The 22,084-nt window shown below is 42.7% G+C and overlaps 1 protein-coding gene across 4 annotated transcripts in view; it reads right to left on the bottom strand.

Annotated features, from left to right (window-relative positions):
* Nucleotides 1–22,084, bottom strand: part of LPP (LIM domain containing preferred translocation partner in lipoma) — a 469,545-nt gene that overhangs the window by 111,392 nt on the left and 336,069 nt on the right. The window lies entirely within an intron of this gene.

Raw genomic sequence — 22,084 nt, 5'->3', positions numbered from 1 at the left:
TCTTCTTAATATACATGTATTTATTTATTTATTACAGGTACTTAAATAGCACCAACAATTTACACAGTGCAATCTATACACATAAACACACATATACAGTATCTCACAGAAGTGAGTACACCCCTCTCAATTTTGTAAATATGTTATCATATCTTTTCATGTGACAACACTGAAGAAATTACACTTTGCTACAATGTAAAGTAGTGAGTGTACAGCTTGTATAACAGTGTAAATTTGCTGTCCCCTTAAAATAACTCAACACACAAACATTAAATGTCTAAACTACTGGCAACAAAAGGGAGTACACCCCTAAGCGAAAATGTCCAAATTGGGCCCAATTAGCCATTTTCTCTCCCCGATGTCATGTAACTCATTAGTGTTACAAGGTCTGAGGTGTGAATGGGGAGCAGGTGTGTTAAATTTGGTGTTATCGCTCTCACTCTCTCATACTGGTCACTGGAAGTTCAACTTGGCACCTTATGGCAAAGAACTCTCTGAAGATCTGAAAAAAAGAATTGTTGCTGTACATAAAGATGGGCTAGGCTATAAGAAGATTTCCAAGACCCTGAAACTGAGCTGCAGCACAGTGGCCAAGACCATACAGCAGTTTAACAGGGCAGGTTCCACTCAGAACAGACCTTGCCATGGTTGACCAAAGAAGTTGCATGTATATGCTCAGCATCATATCCAGAGGTTGTCTTTGGGACATATGAGTGCTGCCAGCACTGCTGCAGAGGGTGAAGGGGTGGGGGGTCAGCCTGTCAGTGCTCAGACCATATGCCGCACACTGCATCAAATTGGTCTGCATGGCTGTCGTCCCAGAAGGAAGCCTCTTCTAAGATGCTGCACAAGAAAGCCCACAGTTTGCTGAAGACAAGCAGACGAAGAACATGGATTACTGGAACCATATCCTGTGGTCTGATGAGACCAAGATAAACTTATTTGGTTCAGATGGTGTCGAGCGTGTGTGGTGGCAAGTAGGTGAGGAGTACAAAGACAAGTGTGTCTTGCCTGCAGTCAAGCAAGGTGGTGGAAGTGTCATGGTCTGGGGCTGCATGAGTGCTGCCAGCACCGGGGAGCTACAGTTCCTTAAGGGAACCATGAATGCCAACATGTACTGTGACATACTGAAGCAGAGCATGATCCCCTCCTTTCAGAGACGGGGCCGCAGGGCAGTATTCCAACATGATAATGACCCCAAACACACCTCCAAGATGACCACTGCCTTGCTAAAGAAGCTGAGGGTAAAGTTGATGAACTGGCCAAGCATGCCTCCAGACCTAAACCCTATTGAGCATCTGTGGGGCATCCTCAAATGGAAGGTGGAGGAGTGCAAAGTCTCTAACATCCACCAGGAGGACTCCAGTGGCAACTTGTGAAGCTCTGGTGAACTCCATGCCCAAGAGGGTTAAAGCAGTGCTGGAAAAAATTGGTGGCCACATAAAATATTGACACTTTGGGCCTAATTTGGACAATTTCACTTAGGGGTGTACTCACTTTTCTTGCCAGCGGTTTAGACATCAAAGGCTGTGTGTTGAGTTATTTTGAAGGGACAGCAAATTTACACAAGCTGCACACTCACTACTTTACATTGTAGCAAAGTGTCATTTCTTCAGTGTTGTCACATGAAAAGATATAATAAAATATTTACAAAGATTTGAGGGTGTACTCACTTCTGTGAGATACTGTGTGTGTGAATATATATATATATATATATATATATATATATATAATATATATATACACAGTGAAGGAAATAAGTATTTGATTCCCTGCTTATTTTGAATGTTTGCCCACTCACAAAGAAATGATCAGTCTACAAATCGAATGGTAGGTGTATTGTAACACTGAGACAGAATAGCAACAAGTAATTCAAAAGAAATGCATGTCTAACAAATTATGCACTGATCTGCATGTTCATGAGGGAAATAAGTATTTGATCCCCTATCATTCAGCAGGATTTCTGGCTACCAGGCGTCTTTCATACAGGTAAGAAGCTGAGATTAGAAGCAGTTTCTTAACCAATACACGCCTGGCCAATAGCCAAAAGGCGGCCGCCAAAATGTACTGGATTTCTGGGTTGGACGCCAAATGGCGTCCTCCCGCAAATGCGCACTTTTTGCGCTTGCAGAGCCGCGCAGCGGCGCGATCCGTCACCGGCCGTGTACCTCGGACACAGCCGATGACAGATCTGAGTATTGGCCCCATTGCCGGTACCATGTGACCTGCTGTCCTCACATGACAGTTGTATACAATGGATGGCTTCATTCATGCCATCCATTGTATACTAGTGTCTAGCTGTGAATGGTCACAGCTAATCACATGTCATGTGATTAGCTGTGGCCAAATCACAGCTAAGCACAAAAAAAAAAAAAACCCTGAATGAATCAATGTCATTCAGGTAAATGCTTGCTTATAGCAAAGTAATTCTTTGCTATAAGCAAATTGTGTAAAAAAAAAATACTGATCACTTCCCCAAAGTAGTACGTTACTATGGTAACATTGTACTACTTTGGACATAGTAAAAATCTTAAAAAAAATAAAAAAAATGTAAAAAAATAAACAAAAAAAAAATTTTTTTTTTTTCATACTGTCACCAGTCAGTGTCCCTGATCACCGCCATGCCAGTTATATGAAGACGCTGTACTGCACTGGTGACAGTATGTAAAAAAAAAAAAATAGGGAAAATAATTTTTTGCATTTTTTCTGAAAAATGACAAAAAAAAAATACAACTTCAAAAAACTCGCCATGCCTCTTAAGAAGTACGTCGGACTGTCTACTCTGCAAAAAGGGGTCATTTGGGGGATATCTGTACTGTTCTGACATTCTTGGACCTCTAATTTGGGTTATTTTCCCCAAAGACCTGCAGTAGAACACATCTTGGCCTAAATTTATGAAGAACAATTATTTATTTGCAAACTTTTATAACAGAAACAAAGAAAAACGTTTTTTTCATAATTTTCGGTCTTTTTTTGATAATTTAGCAAAAAATAAAAACCCCAGTGGTGATTAAATACCACCAAAAGAAAGCTCTAGTTGTGTGAAGAAAATTATAACATTTTAGTTTGGGTACAATGTTGTATGACCGCGCAATTTTCATTCAAAGTGTGAGAGCGCTGAAACCTGAAAAATGGCCTGGGCAGGAAGGTGTAAATTTGCCCGGTATTCAAATGGTAAAAGTGCTGCTAATCTCATTTTGTTACCTGTATATAAGACACCTGTCCACAGGAGCAATCAAACAATCAGATTCCAAACTCTCCACCATAGCAAAGACCAAAGAGCTGTCCAAGGATGTCAGGGACAAGATTGTAGACCTACACAAGGCTGGACTGGGCTACCAAACTATCGCCAAGCAGCTTGGTGAGAAGGTGACAACAGTTGGTGCAATCATTTGCAAATGGAAGAAACACAAAACAACTGTCAGTCTCCCCAGGTCTGGTGCACCATGCAAGATCTCACCTCATGGAGTGTCAATGATCATGAGAACAGTAAGGAATCATCCCAGAACTACACATGAGGATCTTGTCAATAATCTCCAGGCAGCTGGGACCACAGTCACCAAGAAAACAATTGGTCACACACTACGCCGACAAGGACTGAAATCCTGCAGTGCCCACAAGGTCCCTCTGCTCAAGAAAGCACATGTCCAGGCCTGTCTGAAGTTTGCCACTGAACATCTGAATGATGCAGAGGAGGACTGGTTGAAAGTGTTGTGGTCAGATGAGACCAAAATCGAGCTCTTTGGCATCAACTCAACTCGCTGTGTTTGGAGGAGGAGGAATGCTGCCTATGACCTCAAGAACACCATCCCAACTGTCAAACATGGTGGTGGAAACATTCTGCTTTGGGGGGTTTTTTTCTGCTAAGGGGACAGGAAACTGCACCGCATCAAAGGGACAATGGACGGGGCAATGTACCGTTAAATTGTGGGTGAGAAACTTCTTCCCTCAGCCACGCATTGAAAATGGGTCGTGGATGGGTGTTCCAGCATGACAATGACCCAAAACACACGACCAATGCAACAAAGGAGTGGCTCAAGAAGAAGCACATTAAGGTCCTAGAGTGGCCTAGCCAGTCTCCAAACCTTAATCCGATTGAAATTCTGTGGAGGTGAAATTTCGAGTTGCCAAACGTCAGCCACCAAACCTTAAAGACTTGGAGAGGATATGCCAAGAGGAGTGGGCTAAAATCCCTCCTGAGATGTGTACAAACCTGGTGGCCAACTACAGGAAACGTCTGACCTCTGTGATTGCCAACAAGGGATTTGCCACCAAGTACAAAGTCATGTTTTGTGAAGAGGATCAAATACTTATTTCCCTCATGAACATGCAAATTTGTTAGACGTGCATTTCTTTTGAATTTTTTTTTTTTTGCTATTCTGTCTCTCAGTGTTACAATACACCTATACCATTCGATTTGTAGACTGACCATTTCTTTGTGAGTGGGCAAACATTTAACATCAGCAGGGGATCAAATACTTATTTCCTCTACTGTATATATATATATATATATATATATATATATATATATATATATATATTTTGCACATTCCCATCAGTCCCTGCCCTCATATTCATACAACATAACTTTGTTTTTTAGGTTTACCAACCCTAAAAAAATGTTTAAAAAGCAAGGCTGGGTATTTTCGCTGGGGGGGGGGCAAGTTTCCAGAGCAAAACATACATCAGTAGACAAAATTCCTGCTACATTTATTCTAAAAGTTTATTTTAGTTTATTTTAATGTAAATTGTGAAAGCAACAAAAAAAAATTGCCTTCTTAGTTTGGGTCACATGATCTGGCTGTCCTGCTTTCTATTTATTTTAAAATATGCAGCTAGTAGGAGGGATCACTGCAAAGTTGATGCACACGACACTAAAATTGGCCGTACACTGCTCAAATTTCATCCAATTCAGTAGAAATTCAAACTAAGTGGCTCGACACCACAGCAATTAACAAGTCAATTTTTAAATCACCTTTGTCTAAGGAGCCGATCCAAAAATTCTTAGCCGAACAGCACTTGCATCCAATCAAATGCAATTCACTGTTCAGGTATTTAGTGGCGGCTTAAAGTGATTGTAAATCCATTTTTTTTTTTTTAACAAGTCATATGCAAAGCGGCCTTGACCCTCCTCTTCTCAGGTCTCCTGCTGACGCTCCGCTTTGAACTGTGATTGCTAAGGGACAGGACAGGGCACAGCTGATCACATGGTAAAGGGCTGCTGTGATTGGCCCTTTACCTCGATCAGCGATCAGCTGTGTGACCAAAGGACTAGCCAATCTGAAGCCGCGATTCCACGTGCGTAACAATGCCATGCCCAGCTGCACCCTGCACAATGATTTTCCAGTTAATGGACCACAAATCGATGTACCAGCAGCCTGAATGCGATTGTTACTGGGTCAGGTTAATTACGCAACTAACCCTTCACACTGCCACCACCTCCTTTTTGTACAGAGAAAGAGGAAACTTGGCAGTATCAGCAATAACACTATGATGTTTGAATAATCATCCGTATACCACTGTCACCGCAGACAGCGATATATAGAGGTTTAAACACACAGTAGCGCTCTTCAGAGGCAGGGATTCTTAGTTTGCATTAAAGAGCTTTAGAAACAGTTCAACACTTTCAGAAAGTAAGATTTATTACTAAAAGGTCAAAAGGGTGCAATAAAAATATTTACAGAAAAGATGTAGCCAATATATATATACATACATATACAGCAAACAATAGCAAAGCAAAGAGATAACAGAAAGAAGTTTAGAGGGATAAAGTACTTGCCAATCACAGACAATGGTTGGGATAATCGTCTGTATAGCACTGTCACCGCAGACAGGTTATACAGAGGGTTAAACAAACACAGTAGGGCTCCTTTAGAGGCAGGAATTCGTAAGTTGCATTAACGAGCTATAGAAACAGTTCAACACTTTCAGAAAGACAGATTTATTACTAAAAGGTCAAAAGGGTGCAATAAAAATATTTACAGAAAAAAGGTGTGACCAATATATATCTAAATATACAGAGAACAATAGCACAGTAAAGAGGTAACAGAAAGGAGGGTAAAGGGTTAAAGTACTTGCCAATCAGCCTTGGGTTAAGCAGATCAAGTTTCAGAGCAAAAGGGCACGTCTCCCAAGTTGGTTCTGATGTTAAACAGGAGAATTCTTCAACTTACTCTCTTAGGCCTGACAGCCTATTTTGTAGTCCCCCAGCAGGGGGTGTCTCTGAAGCCAAGGACCAATGCCTCAGGGATTGTCTGGGTGGAGACTCAAACTAGAACCAAAATCTCTCTTAGCTCATATCTTTTCCTAGGCACAAGCAACGTTCCACTCACAGGTAGATTAATATGCAGACGCATCTGAGAAACGGTTACATATGAAATACATACTTGAAGGGTTCAAGAGATGTAATTTTCTGTCTTCCTATATATTCCAGCCAAGGAGAGTGACATATCAAACTGTTTGTCTTCTCGTGGCCAATCTGAAGATATGCTTGGTTTTTATGCAAGTCTCTCATATTCCAAGATATGAGACATAGGGGAAAAATGGATTTTAAATTTTATCTAGCTTCTTACTCCTCTGGAATGTCTTTGAACTCAGGGGAAGGCTTGGGTTATCTTTTTACAAGGTGCCAGATTGCTCAGCTTCCCAGCCAGCCCGGGGCCTAGCTCAAAGATGGTTTATAGCTCAGAGTTTCCTGCTGTGCCCTGGCCTGCCTGTGACACTTCCAACACACACACACACACACACACCGACCAAATGTCACTGTGACTCTCAGAGAGGGAGGGGAAGAATGAGGGGAGATATGTTTGTACAAGACGGATGATCCTTTGCCAAGATGAAGGTTGGAGTAACATGGTTGAACAGCGTCCATCTCTGGGGGTACGATTGCTACACAGACCGCACCCCAGGGATGTGCAAGGGGGGCAGGGTTCTGGGAGAATGTCTATAGACACCCTCCCAGAACTAGATAAACACGATGTAGCGTTTTTTCTGCTATAGAATGGTCAGCAAGTAGTTAATGCAGAGAATGCATTAAGGTAAGAAAAAAGCTTCAGCCTTCAGAACCACTTTTATACAATAGGCAACAGCTGACATTCCTCTATCCATGCTGCTTAGGCTCCATTTACATGGGTGTTTTGACAAGGTGTGAGTCCTAGTGGCAGGAATCTGCTGGGATTCACACTGTGGCTATTGTAGCAATCATGCACACAAGAGATGGACACGGTCATCCATTTTGCTCCAAACCCCTCCATATTGTATCTATCTCTCCCAAATCAGATTCCTCCGACATCCCCCTCCCTCCCTGTTGAGTGACATGTGGTCTATTTGTTGCACAGATCACAGGCAGAAAACTCATTGGGAGGGCGTCATGGCTATAAAACCCCCAGCCGAGTTGGTGCCTAGATGACTGTTAGCTCGTAATCTGGGATAGCGTAAGACCGTAAACCAAGCCCTCACGGAGCTTCAAAAGACATGCCAGGGAGTCGTAAAACAGACTTACATTTTAAAACCAGTTTTCCATATAATCTCCAAATAGAAAATAATTACACAAACATGAAGCACATATTTGGATGGCTCACTTTAAGACAAGTCACCTGGTATATTACACCCTAGCTGGCATATACAGGAGAGCAGAAAATTATCTCTTTAACCATCCAAGCAGGTATCTCATATTTCAAATGTAGATGTTTGTCAGGGAGCGAGGAGCCAGACACACAAGGAGGTGCAATTAAAGGTAGGTTAATATAAAAATAAGACAAGAGTCTATGCAAGTCCAATAGCAGAAATCGTAGCCAAAGCCGGGGTCAAGAGCCAGGAAGAATCGTCACCAGAGCCGGGATCAGGAGCCAGGAAGAATCGTCACCAGAGTCGGGGTCAAGAGCCAGGAAGAATCGTCGCCAGAGCCGGGATCAGGAGCCAGGAAGAATCGTTGCCAGAGCCGGGATCAGGAGCCAGGAAGAATGGTCGCCAGAGCCGGGGTCAGAAGCCAGGAGGAGTCTTAGCCAAAGCCGAGTCGGTATCCAGGAAAGCAATGAGTAGCTAAACAGGAGCTTGCTGTTGTGCAACAGACAGGACACGAATGCAATGGACAGCCACAAACAGAAGACTTATATGTGATAAGCCGCCACCTCCTGGGGGAGGAGTCGCAGAGGGCTGAAAGCATAAAGGATCCCACAATGCTTTGCAGACACCTAAGATGGATGCCAGCACATGGAGCAGCACAAGGTCTGAGGAAAGGTAGGACCTTGACAACGTTACGCAGAAGATTCTGGGTATTAATCTACTCATGGATAGAATATTATATGTACCAAGGAAAAGTTATTGGCCATAGTATAATTTGTGAAGGCTTTGGTCATAGCCTGAGCCCCCTGCCTACACAACCCCCTCCCCAAATGAGGAGATTGGTTCTCTGATTCAGGGAGACACCCTGCTGAGTTCCTAGATAAAGGCTGTGGTGCTTGAAGTAAAGCTAAGCTGAGTTGAGAAAAGTTGAAGAATCTCCCTTATTAACATTGGAACTAACTTTGGGAGAGAAGACCCTTTTGGCTCTGAAACCTGATCTGCTTAACCTAAGGCTGACGGCAAGTACTTTAACCCTCTAAACTTCTGTTATCTCTTTGCTGTGCGATTGTTTTCTGTGCATATATATATATATATATATATATATATATATATATATTTAGGCTACATCTTTTTCTGTAAATATCTTTATTGCACACATTTGACCTTTTAGTAATAAATCTTACTTTCTGAAAGTGTTAAACTGTTTCTAAAGCTCTTTAATGCAAACTAAGAATTCCTGCCTCTGAAAAGCGCTACTGTGTGTGTGTTTTAAACTTCGGTATATCTCTGCCTGCGGTGACAGTGGTATATCGACGATTATTCAAACATCATAGTGTTATTGCTGATATTGCCGAGTTTCCTCTTTCTCTGTATAAAAAGGGAGGTGGTGGCAGTGTAAAGGGTCAATTGCGTAATTAACCTGACCCAGTAACAATAGCTCCCAGGCTGCCGACACACAGGTTGTGGTCCATTAGCTGGAAAATCTGTGTGCCGGGTGCAGCTGGGCATGGCATTGTTACACATGTGACAGCGCGCTTTTAGATTGGCTAGTCTTTCGGTCAAGAGTTTGGTGAGAAGGGCTGGGGTCTGACACCGTGATCGTCACAGCTATGGCTAAATACCCGTGCGAATGCAGCCTTACTGTGGGTGGGTGAATTGATGGATATCTTTTGTACGAGCCACGGACTGAATGGAAGAAATTCAAAGCAAGTATAGCCAGTTTAATATGAGATCGTCTCAAAAAAAAAAAAAAAAAAAAAAAAACTCAATAGGATTGACACTGAAAGGCTCTATGATCTTGTTCAGTCCCTGTGGGCAGAGACAGAGATCCTAATGTCACTGGAGAATCCACATCCACTCTAAGCCATAAAGATACTGAAAGTGGGAAAAATTGCCACAATTTGATTGCAGTGCCACTACTGCAGGAACCATTATGCAGATCAGGTCTGAAATTTGGAGCCTGATATATCAAGAATTCTGGTTTCAGAGAGAGAATTAAAATAGGTTAGGAACACTGATTAGGTTAGGGATAAGGATTGCTACAAAACAAAACTTTGCTTTGACTTCCACTTTAAACAAACTTTGAACACCAACAACAAGGACTGACCCAGTAGATGACCAGAAAACCCACTGGTGGGCCTTTTCTCATTCCCTGCTCTCATAATTACATACAAATAATTTGTTTTTTTATTTATTTATTTATTTTTTTAGTTCTTTTGTTAGAAGACATGGGCAATAATACAATTAGTAGTAGCAGTCAACAATACACAGTTGTGCACTGGAAACATCCAATAGATAATCAATCGTCCAATTGAAAAATTGCATAGTGCAGATCAGAAGGTATATTGCTGATTTTATTTGTGTAAATAAAACCAAATCTATAGTTACATATAGTTCTTTATTAGGCTAAGAGCTTCTGCTCTGCATAGAACATAAGCCTTGCTTTCATTCCTCTACAAGTATTTATAGCAGATTGTAAGAAATACTTGCTTTCTTTGTAATTAGATTCACAGAAAACATAGTAAGTGAAGCAAAAAGAACACAATGTTCAGAGCTGCCAGTCATAGTTAAATAATTAGTCACTTTTATGTGAAACTGCTCATGATGCTTTATAAAAGAAGGGACCGCTACTATTATACAAGCAGTACAATTTAATCATTTAGGGAGTGTGTAGGGTATGGCAGCGGGCAGTTTGTGCTTGAGAGGAGTGTCATAAGATCTAACAGGGGGCAATATGCGAGGCATGGAGAGGGTAGGACAATGGGCAGTATGTGAAGGAAATCAGTGCTATAGGGTCGTGCTATAAAGTCTGATAGAAGGCACTATATGCAGGAGAGGAGTTTGGAGGTGTAACAGCACCCGTCCTGTGCAGGAGAGGAGTGCAGAGGGTATAAAAGAAAGTAGCATATGCTAGAGGTATGACAGCAGGCAGTATGTACAGGAGAGGAGTGCTGATAGAAAGATGGCAGTGTGTTCACAAGAAGAATGAGCAGGGTAGGATGTAGGCAGTATGTTCAGGGAAGGAGTGCAGAAGATATAACAGCAAGCTGTATTTGTTCTGGAAGAGTAGTAGAAAGTATGACCATGGACAGTATTTATAGGAGAATGTGGAGGGTATAGTGGAAGGCAGTTTATTCAGGAATGAAGTGTGGAGGTTATGATAGTGGGCAATTTGGGGTGGTAGGCATTTTGATTACTCCAGAGATTACATCTTCTTGACCTGCGCAGCCAGAATGTTGAGTTGTTGGAATCTGGAGTGGAACTTAGCAAACAGAACTGACTCAAATGAGACTACCCTCAAACCTAGAAATCAAAGCCAAAATATTCTGGGCTGAATCCGAGTCTGGGAGCAAAGAGTTAGATGTTTTCTGGTGGAAGCAAAACTCTGGGCTGAGCTGTGTCTAGAATGCAACCCAGATACTCTAAGTGATGAGTTGTTCAAGTGATGATTTTTAAAAATTCTGGATACAACCAAATCTTTTTAAGGCCTGCACAGTCCACAGCACCTTGTCATTCAGTGTTTGTGCTGTTATCTCATTAGAAGGTTTTCCAGGCAGTACACAAAGGTAAACACAAATAATCCAGTGGCACTGCAAACAACTAGTAAATGAAACACATTCCACAGTGGTGACACCATAACTGGAGATTATCGAAGAATCCATTAATGTGAACATAAAGTCCAAATTAACATTTAGAAGTCATTATAAAGCAGAGATTATGGGTTACTGTACCATTGGAGTATATCTCTTACTTTTACATGATCATGACATATGGTGGAGAAGCGTAAGGAGAGTATGAAGACATGGCGACACCATAGTCGGAGATTTTACAAGCGATACATGCCAATCATGAGAGTGGGAGGCATGTGGGTTTGGTGAGTGTATATCCAAAAGGGAAGGCTGTATCATGAGCATGTAGTGTTTTGGTTTGGGGATACTGAGCAATAGGAAGATTACAGCACTGGAAGTGACGTCTACATGTTATTATGGACTTTATGTTTACATTAGTGGATTGATTTATATTATGTGACTGTTTCATTTCATTTCACTTTGTCACTGTAGAATGTGTTTCATTCACTAGTTGGTTACAGCACCACTGAATTATTTGTGTTTATTTATGTATAATTATTTTATTTAAGGTGGCAGCAGCGTCCAATATTGGTTTGTTATCACTTATATGAGATTATTTATATGTTTTTGAGCACGTATTCAGCACAAGGGTTTTATCAGTGGTAATACACAAAAGTAATTCCCTAAGAGTGTAGTAAGCCTAGCACAGGTGCTAATACCCTGGTGAACACTTACGGTGCAGAAGACAGGACATATGGAATGGTTACAAACTGGCAGCGTTGTGTACTCCCCACATATTGAAGGTAGAGCTGGAAATATGGAGAAATGCAAATAAGCATCCGATGTTCACAGAGGCTAGAAAGTCTTCTAGAGGAAAAGAAGTTACGACAGTCTTGACGTATTCCATGAACACTGAATTAAAATGTCTTCATATTAAAGATGGACTGAATGCTCTCTTTTGATTTAGGAACATTGAAAATCTTAAAATGAAAACCTTGAAACCTTTCTGTAATTTGAACTGCAATGATTCCTTGATTGAAGAGACTGGCAAGGGCAGCATGGAGGTCTCCAAGTCTGTGCAAGTTACAGCCAGGTGGAGGTATGGAACGACATTCTGTTTTGTAGCTCCTGAAAATTTTATCCATGCATTCAAAATGCTTACTATGCGTACCTGCAAAAGGTCAACAAAATGTCCCCGTACTTTGGAAAGTGGGGGGCTCCTTCATTGTAAAGAGGGCTTTAGGCATGGAGGATATGGGTGCCCAAAATTTAAGACAGAATTGGGTCCCTGGCTTGGGTCTGGCCTTGGAGTTGGAGGCCCGTGAGACACAAAAGGAACTATTTCATGGTTCAGAAGCTGAAGTAGTTTTTCCCAGACTGAGGTCTTAAAATCCTTAATAAAGTTGTCTAAAGCCCTAGAGAGACATTCAGCATTAAGGCTGGGTGCACACTGATGTGGTGCGGAATTCGCAGTGATTTCTGTGTGAATTCCACACCACATCAGAATCGCATCCCATTCATGCGAACCAATGCGGGTATGTATGTTAAGTTAACAAAACTCCGAAATTGGTCTGCAAAACACGGTGCAATGTGCAGAATCAGATCGCATAGGTGTGAATACCCATGCAATCTAATTCTAGTGCATACCTTTTTGGTGCGGGTGCAGTGCGATTTGAGCCATACATAATGTATGGTTCCAACAACACAGCATACAAATCGCATGTGATTTGCACAGGAATGAGGTGCGGTTCCGATGCGAATCACATGTGATGTACCGCACCGCATTAGTGTGAACCTAGCCTAAAGAGCACGTGATGCAAGGATTTTTTATTTTTTTTTGTATTGTTCATTCTGCAGACCTACATCTGCATACTTACACTTGCGAAATAGGCTGAGCAATATCCACTAGCCCATCTACACAGAAGTGTAATGTTGCAAGCATAAGCTGAAAGTGTTCCATAACTGGTCAGTAAGGACAACAGCTGGTTCCTTAGATGTATTCTCCTTAGTTCATCTTCCTAATGTCTTACAAATGGACATTATGGCTATGAAAGGTTGCATATTCATAGATTCATAGTTGCCAACTGTCACAGATTACCCGTCCCAAAAATTGGAAAGTTTCCTGGATAGCTGTGGCAGCTGGGCTGCCTCTTAAGCCTGTACTGCTTGCCCAGCCTCTCCATGGCTACCCATTCACTTTACAGCATGGCTGAGGGACGGAGACTAGCGGTCAGCTGACCCATGATTAGCCTCTCAACAGTTGCCCATTCACTACACAGCATGGCTGGGGAGCCTCTCCCTCCCATAACTGCAACTGATCCCATCCCCCCCAAGCACTATTACTGGTCTTATACCCCCCACCAGCACTGCTGAGAGACCGATAGTTGTCATTATTTGTCATTTGTTTTTTTTGAAAGGGCTGCTCAGTCTAAAATGCCCGGGCCTATTTTTTGTCCAAGTCTGGCGCCCCAACTCTGCTCTGTGCATTACAGGCTTTTTACATTGTCGCTCAGGTGCCGGGCACACTGGTGAACACATTGTTGTGCTTCCGGGTGGGGAGAACAGAGACATGAGGACACACCACTCCTCCTCCCTCCTCCCCAGAAGCTCTGTCCAGGCACTCTGATTGAGGACTCCCTGTGAGGCTTTACAGCGTGAGTGGGTAGGAGGGGGTGTGGCCAGCTTCACACAATCACATCCAGCCCCTCCTTTTAGCTGGTGCAGCATGAGCAATGAAGGTGAGTGCTGTGGCGGTGGGACGTAAGTAGTATATGTATATGTAGTATGTGTGTACGTATGTGGTATATGTGACATGTGTGTGCTTCTGTGGTATATGTGAATGTAGTACGTGTGTATGTAGTATGCGAGGGGGTACAGTGGTGTAACAGGTGCTCAGAAGGGGGTGCAGATGTGGAACATGAGGGGGGTGCAGAGGTGGAACATGAAGGGGTGGATCTTATACAAGAAGGGGTGGTACAAATTTTGATGGGGGGGATGTGCCCAATTTTAGTCTTGCCTAGGGAAGCACAAAACCAAAATATACCACTGGTATACTGCCCTACATACTACTGACCCCTGTACACTGCCCTACATACTACTGGCCCCTGTACACTGCCCTACAAACTACTGACCCCTGTACACTGCCCTACAAACTACTGACCCCTGTACACTGCCCTACAAACTACTGACCTCTGTACACTGCCCTACATACTACGGACCTCTGTACACTGCCCTACATACTACTGACCTCAGTACACTGCCCTACATACTACTGACCTCTGTACACTGCCCTACATACTACTGACCTCTGTACACTGCCCTACATACTACTGACCCCTGTACACTGCCCTACAAACTACTGACCCCTGTACACTGCCCTACAAACTACTGACCTCTGTACACTGCCCTACATACTACGGACCTCTGTACACTGCCCTACATACTACTGACCTCAGTACACTGCCCTACATACTACTGACCTCTGTACACTGTCCTACATACTACTGACCTCTGTACACTGCCCTACATATTACTGACCCCTGTACACTGCCCTACATACTATTGACCTCTATACACTGCCCTACATACTACTGACCTCTGTTCACTGCCCTACATACTACTGACCCCTGTACACTGCCCTACATACTATTGACCTCTATACACTGCCCTACATACTACTGATCTCTGTTCACTGCCCTACATACTACTGACCTCTGTACACTGAGCTACATACTACTGACCTCTGTACACTGCCCTATCTACAGTATATTCTCTATTTAACATTACCACATTCTCCACTATATAAGTCATCTAAGACTCTAACCACACCCCTTTAAGCCACGGCCATCATGTAGCGTAATTTCAACCACGCCCATTTTTTGCCATGGCGCTGCGCACTGCATTTTTTCTATTAATGTTGGGCCACAGCCACAATTGTATGCCTCGCCCCTAATTAAAATGTTACTCCACCCAAGTGTCCCTAAAAGTTTTAGGAAATGTTGGCAACTATGCATATTAAGGCCTGCTAGCAAAAATAAATATTTGGAAAGGGTTTCCAGGTGTTTGGAAATGGGACCCTATAACACTGCATCATCCTCAATTGAACAGTCAACATTTTGCTAGCTGGATCCACAATGGGAACAACCCATTTCTTAATAAAGGCCTCCTCCCCTTTTTTAGAAAATTAATCTACTATAATTAGTTCAAGTAAGAAGTATGCTGGAAAGGAATAGTCATGGGGCATTTTATAGATTCCAGCCTTGTAACAGTACTGGATTCAGCTGTGCGCTGCTCTAGGTTTAAACAGGTGTGTCCAGGGGCGGACTGACCATTTGCAAACTCAGGCACTGCCCGAGGGCCCGGGGTCAGTAGGGGGCCCTATGAGATGCCCCTGGTACCTTTTTCATAGGCTTTTTTGAGTTTGGGCAAGGACACAGGGACCCCATGATCCCCTATTGCCCGGGGGCCCCATGAGTTGTCAGTCCGCCCCTGGGTGTGTCCTTTATCAAAAGAACTGACATGGTATCTTTAAGTTTGAGAACTACACCAGCTGGTTGCGCTTCACTGGAACAAATTATTTGGGAAGAAATTTATGAGACTACTCATCCAACAGGGAATTCACAGCAGAAGGCTCAAAGGGCATGTATAGATGCAGAAATGTCAGGAAAATTCGGGAGGTCAAGGCACAGAATTAAACTTACACCCTCTGTATGTTAAGTTATTAAAAGCTGTAATTTTGTTCACAAAATCTAGTATTGCTGTAGAAAACTCCTCCCACTCTTCAGGCTAACTGATATTAGGTCCCTGAGGAGGGAAAGCAGGCTGCTCCAAAATTGTTAGTAGATAGGGAGCTGGAGATTCGACATATTGCACGGCCTAACTGAGGCAACTAATTTAAAACATTTGGTACTCAGAAACCAGCTGATGAGAGCAGGAGTGGGTAATGACCAGATGTGACTGGGTCATTGTAGGTGGTAATAACAACTAACAGGTGAAAACCACATGTCCTTTACAATTAGAGCAATGATGGAAAGATTCTGCCTCGCAATAAAAAGGTGGAAACAAAAAATGTAGTGTGCCCATGACACTACAGTTTGTAATGCAGCATGAAATTCTCCAGCTTGCTAACCCTTTTTGTGGAATTGATGTAAGAAGGGGAAATGGGTAACACTTGAAAGCAGAAGTAATAGTTCCCAATGCTCAGGATTGGGGAAACGTCAGAGACTTTTTATTGGTGTGAGAACCAGAAAGCGCACTGTGGCTAACTTTTGCAGCACATAAGGGACTGAGTAGTGCAACAAGTAGAGCTCTTGAAGGCGGCAGTATAATCCAATTGTCTATGAATTACTACTAACTCTGTGTTGCTTAATGAAGGATAAGGAAAAAAACAAAAAAAAAAACAGACTTCAGTCACATATTTATTATTAACCCCCCCCCCCCAAAAAAAAAACAAAAACATCTTTGTTATAGTTTATCAGTGATAACTAGTAATAAAACTCTGCTAGCAATACCACTCTCCTCAAACTAAGTCTTCTTTCAAATCACTTACATTAAAATTTTTGTCTTACTGGAGTTCTGGTATAAGGTGCCATAATAAATGACAGCAGAGGAAGGAAGGGACCTACAAAAGTAGCTTTTAAAAACCACATACATGCATACTAGTTCAGCTAGGAAGGGGGCTTTCCTATTTATCCAGAACACAGCTACTCTCAAGCCTGTACTAGCTAATCACAGATGATTTTATAAAGCAATCCTAACCAATGAACAAAAGACCCTTTCCCGATCTCAACCTTATTCTTTAAGATGAACTCTGTAATTATTAATAATCTTTTCATGTATTTTAAATGTAACCTGTGTAAGTAACTGAAGTTAATCTGGTAAAAGCATGGAGTGTGAGAAGTAGTAGTAGTAGAGACAGCCAACCAGTTATGTGCCAAAAGATAGAGGAAGTAGAGTATCATTGTGCTGCTTCTCCTTTCACTGTCCAGTGAAACTGGGTGGACAACCTGGGCTCAGAGAAATTGGTTTGAATGATGCGGAGTACATTTTGTGGCAGAAAAGTATTGGAGGAGAAATCTCTGGAATGAAAGTGAATGTTGCTGCAAAAACTGGTTTTGCCATTTTAACTTTTTTTTTTTCTATGCAATCTTTATTTTCTAATAAAATTTTTCATGTACATAAACAAGAACAAGGAAAAACTTGCATAGGGGTTTGAGTTACAGTTGCATCATGGCTAATACTAACTTCCATATACAGTGGGGATCGAAAGTTTGGGCACCCCAGCTGAAAATTTGTATTAATGTGCATAAAGAAGCCAAGGAAAGATGGAAAAATCTCCAAAAGGCATCAAATTACAGATTACACATTCTTATAATATGTCAACAAAAGTTATATTTTTTTTCCCATCATTTACACTTTCAAAATAACAGAAAACAAAAAAATGGCGTCTGCAAAAGTTTGGGCACCCTGCAGAGTTAATATCTTGTACTGCCCCCTTTGGCAAGTATCACAGCTTGTAAACGCTTTTTGTAGCCAGCCAAGAGTCTTTCAATTCTTGTTTGAGGTATCTTTGCCCATTCTTCCTTACAAAAGTCTTCCAGTTCTTTGAGATTTCTGGGCTGTCTGTCACGCACTGCTCTTTTAAGGTCTATCCATAGATTTTTAATTATGTTGAGGTCAGGAGATTGTGAAGGCCATGACAAAACCTTCAGTTTACGCCTCTTGATGTAATCCCCCGTAGATTTCGAGGTGTGTTTAGGATCATTATCCATTTGTAGAAGCCATCCTCTCTTTAACTTCAGCTTTTTCACAGATGAAGTTACCATCCAAAATTTGCTGAAATTTTATTGAATCCATTTTTCCTTCTACTCGTGAGATGTTCCCTGTGCCACTGGCTGCAACACAACCCCAAAGCATGATTGATCCAACCCCATGCTTAACAGTTGGACAGAGGTTCTTTTCATTAAATTCTGTGCCCCTTCTTCTCCAAACGTACCTTTGCTCATTCCGGCCAAAAAGTTCAATTTTAACCTCATCGGTCCACAGAACTTGTTTCCAAAATGCATCAGGCTTGTCTATATGTTCATTTGCAAAGTTCAAACGATGATTTTTGTGGTGAGGATGTAGAAGAGGTTTTCTTCTGATGACTCTTCCATGAGGACCATATTTGTACAAGTATCTCTTTATAGTGGAATAGTGTACCACAACTTCAGTGTCTGCCAGATCTTTCTGGAGGGATCGTGCAATCAAACGTGGGTTTTGAATTGTTTTTCTCACAATCCTGCGAGCTGTTCTGTCTGATATTTTTCTTGGTCTTCCAGATCTTGCTTTAACTTCTACTGTTCCTGATGACTGCCATTTCTTAATTACATTCTGAACAGAGGATATTGACATCTGAAAACGCTTTGCTATCTTCTTATAGCCTTCTCCAGCTTTGTGAGCGTCAACTATTTTCAGTTTCAGTTTTCTAGACAACTGCTTAGAAGAACCCATGGTGCTGATTGTTGGGGCAAGGTCAGATGAGTCTGGGCATTTAAAACCTTTGAGATTGACATCACCTGGTCTTCCCAGATGATGATTGAGAACAATCCATGACACTGGCAGGTCTCAGCTTGGCAAAGGGGGCAGTGCATGCTATAAATTCTGCAGGGTGCCCAAACTTTTGCAGACGCCATTTTTTTGTTTTCTGTTATTTTGAAAGTGTAAATGATGGAAATAAAATCTAACTTTTTTGGTGACATATTATAAGAATGTCTAAACTGTAATTTGATGCCTTTTGGAGATTTTTCCATCTTTCCTTGGCTTCTTTATGCACATTAATACAAATTTTTAGCTGGGGTTCCTAAACTTTCGATCCCCACTGTAGGTGAAAAACAAAAATCTCCATGTGCCTAAACACCATGTGCAATAAACTATAAGCATAACAATGCAACAAACAAAAATAATTAAAACAATAACAGGTGAGGGAAAAAACAAAAACTCCCATGAACCGCTCTGGTAGGTAAGGAATCTATCGCATGGGGCAAGCACGCAGGTCCGACTCAAACGCGGACACACTAGGTTTGAAATTTAGATGGCGTATAGCTTCAGGTAGTCAGGGGCTTACATAAAGGTGCTCTGGGAGCAAGTGGCGTCCGGGGGTCTCGAAACCTCCACCCCCTAGGACCAAGAAGGTCCCGAAGGAGGAGGCCACGACATCTCCAAGGACCCTGAAGACCCAGAGGTGTAGTGAATCCATGTAGCCCAAATGGAGTAAAACCTACTATAGAGGTCTTGTACATGTAGCCATCCGTTCCTCTGCCTCCATTGTGGTGTTAACCAGTTTAATCCACTCAGCATGAGTAGGGATCTGGGGCTTTTTCCAATACATTGGAATCAAGCAGCGTGCTGCATTCAGAAGATGTGGAAGAACATTTTTCTTATAGTGGCTAAGAGGGTTGGAAGCCACATGGAGCAAGAATTGCAGAGGGGATTCAGGAACGTCAGTATCAAGAATTGTTTAATTTGGCTCTGAAAACGTGCCAAAAGGGGTGCAACTTGGGACACTCCCACCAAATATGGAGGTAGGTACCGCGGCTGCCACAGTCTTGCCAGCAGAGGTTGGATAAAGTGGGGTAAATCTTTCTCCCACTATTTATAAAACTATATATAATAAATGGTGTAAATCTCTCTCCCACTGTATAAACAATGGTTTCCCAACTGGGTCATCTGACTGGAACAGCCTGTACAGTATTGAGAGTGAGTGACCGATTGGGGTGCTCCCAATGCAGAGTTTCTCAAACTGCGTCATGGAGGAAGGAGGGTGAATTTTGGGGAACTGGCTATGAACAAAGTTTTGAAGCTGTCTGTAGTGCCAGTTATCCATAGGGAAACTCCCATAAAGGTCTCTTAGTTCACCCAGGAGAAGCAATCCCTGTTTCTGCACAAACCTGCCACACCACGTCATACCATCCACCGCTCATGTCCTGAAGAAGGAAAGCTGCTCTTCCGGTTAAACCAGGGCAAACCCTTTAATGGGGCGAGAGGGGAGACTGGGGGTGACAATTGGCCATGTCTATTCAGCACATCCCAAAGAGTCAGGCCATGGGTGGCGGTGGAAGAGGCAGAAGTAGCCAGCCCCCTGGATGAGTGGGGCAGCCATGGAGCATGGGACAAGTTACGGCCGGCCAAACACTTCCCCAGAGGAACCTAAAGTTTATCCTTAACGTGGTGGTGCCAAACCATAATCCTCTTACGCCATGGCATGATTCCCAGACCACTCATTCACTTAGGGCACTTCAAAATGTGAAATGCCAAACAGAGAAAGCATATAAAGAGACTGTTGAGGCTCAAGAAGAAGGACTGGGGTAACATTATGGGAACCATTTGTAAAAAAAGAAAAAAAAAATCCTAAGCAGGATGTCCATTTTCAAAATGTTTACACGACCCATCCAAGAGAATGAGGCGCAGTCCCGGTTGGTAAGGTATGCTCTGATAGTGGTGAGTAACTGGGCATAGTTGCAGGAATATAGTTGTGAACAATGAGTTGGAAGATGGATACCCAAATATTTGAGAGAATGCTTGCACCAGGTGAATGAAAATGAAGCTTGCAACTGTGTTTGCATACTACCGGAGATCGGCACAATTTCAGATTTACCATAGTTTATTTTGAAGTTAGAGAGTTGATGAAACTCCTGTAGTTCAGCCATGATGTTGGTGAGAGACATCAAGGGGTCAGTCACATAGAACAATACATCATCCGCATATGCAGAGAGCTTATGCTCCACCAAACTGATACAAACTCCCTTAATGTTAGGGTTCAGGCGGATTCTGTTTAGTAGACATTCAAGGGTAAGGGCGATTATGAGCGGGAACAGGGGTCACCGTCGTGCCCCTTTTGTAATGGGAAACGGCCACGAGAGAGCCCTGTCCACCCTGATCTGTGCCTCTGGGGACTTATAGAGGTTCGCAACCAAAATGAGCATGTGTGGGCCTAACCCAAGCCTATTAAGGACTATATGGAGATATTCCCAGTTTACCCTATCAAAAGCCTTTTCAGCATCTGTAGAGATCAATAGACAAAGAGGATGGGCAGCACTCAGTCGGGTCCAATGAATAATCTGAATGGCCCTATTCGAATTGTCCCTGGTCTCCAGCCAGAGATAAACCCAGTCTGGAAAGGATGAATCACCACTGGTAGGACCGGTTCAGGCAGTTTGCCAAAATTCTTGCTAGAAACTAAATCTCAGTGTTCAGGAGGGAAATAGGTCGGTAGTTGTTTGGGAGGGTATGATCTTTTCCTTCTTTCGGCAGAACAGTAACATAGGCCAACAAGGCTTCCCTGGGTGTGCTGGTACCTGTGGCCAAAGCATTGAAGTAGGAGCTCATTGGGGTGGAAACTAGAAACAGAAAATTTAACATAGCAGGCGTTGGTATAGCCATATGGTACTGGGCTCTTACTCTTACAGAGTTCCTAAACTACCGCTATCAATTCAGCTGGCGTAATGGGTGAGTCAAGCTTACAGGAAACTTGCAGGGTGAGTTTCAGGAAATGTGCTTCCTCCAAATATTGGAGGATGCGTGTCACCTTCTGTGGGGAGGTAGTCCCAGGATTGTATCTGGAAGATTGTAAAGTTGGGCATAGTAGTCCCAGAACGCATCCGTGACTTTGGAAGGATGCAGGACCATGGCGCCTAAAGTAGATTGTAGCCTGTGTACATGCAAGGACATTTGCTGATGTCGGAGGACTCTACCCAGCAATCTCGCACTCTTATTCCCAAATTCGTAAAATGAGTGGGACACGTGCCGCAGGCGTGCTCGGATGCATGCCTCTAGGAGTTTAGAGAGTTCCTCACGAAGGGATTGGATTTCAAGCAGGACATCGGGGGCAGTACGACGTTTGTACCTCAATTCCGCCTGATGGATCTTCATAAGAAGAGACTGAAGCTACCCGTTGCGTTCCCTCTGCAGATGAG

Source organism: Staurois parvus, unplaced genomic scaffold (genome assembly GCF_062004578.1).
Source record: "Staurois parvus isolate SC_StPar_1 unplaced genomic scaffold, SC_StPar_1.0 ptg000235l, whole genome shotgun sequence".
NCBI lineage: Eukaryota > Metazoa > Chordata > Amphibia > Anura > Ranidae > Staurois > Staurois parvus.
This window is presented reverse-complemented; position numbering and strand designations above follow the sequence as displayed.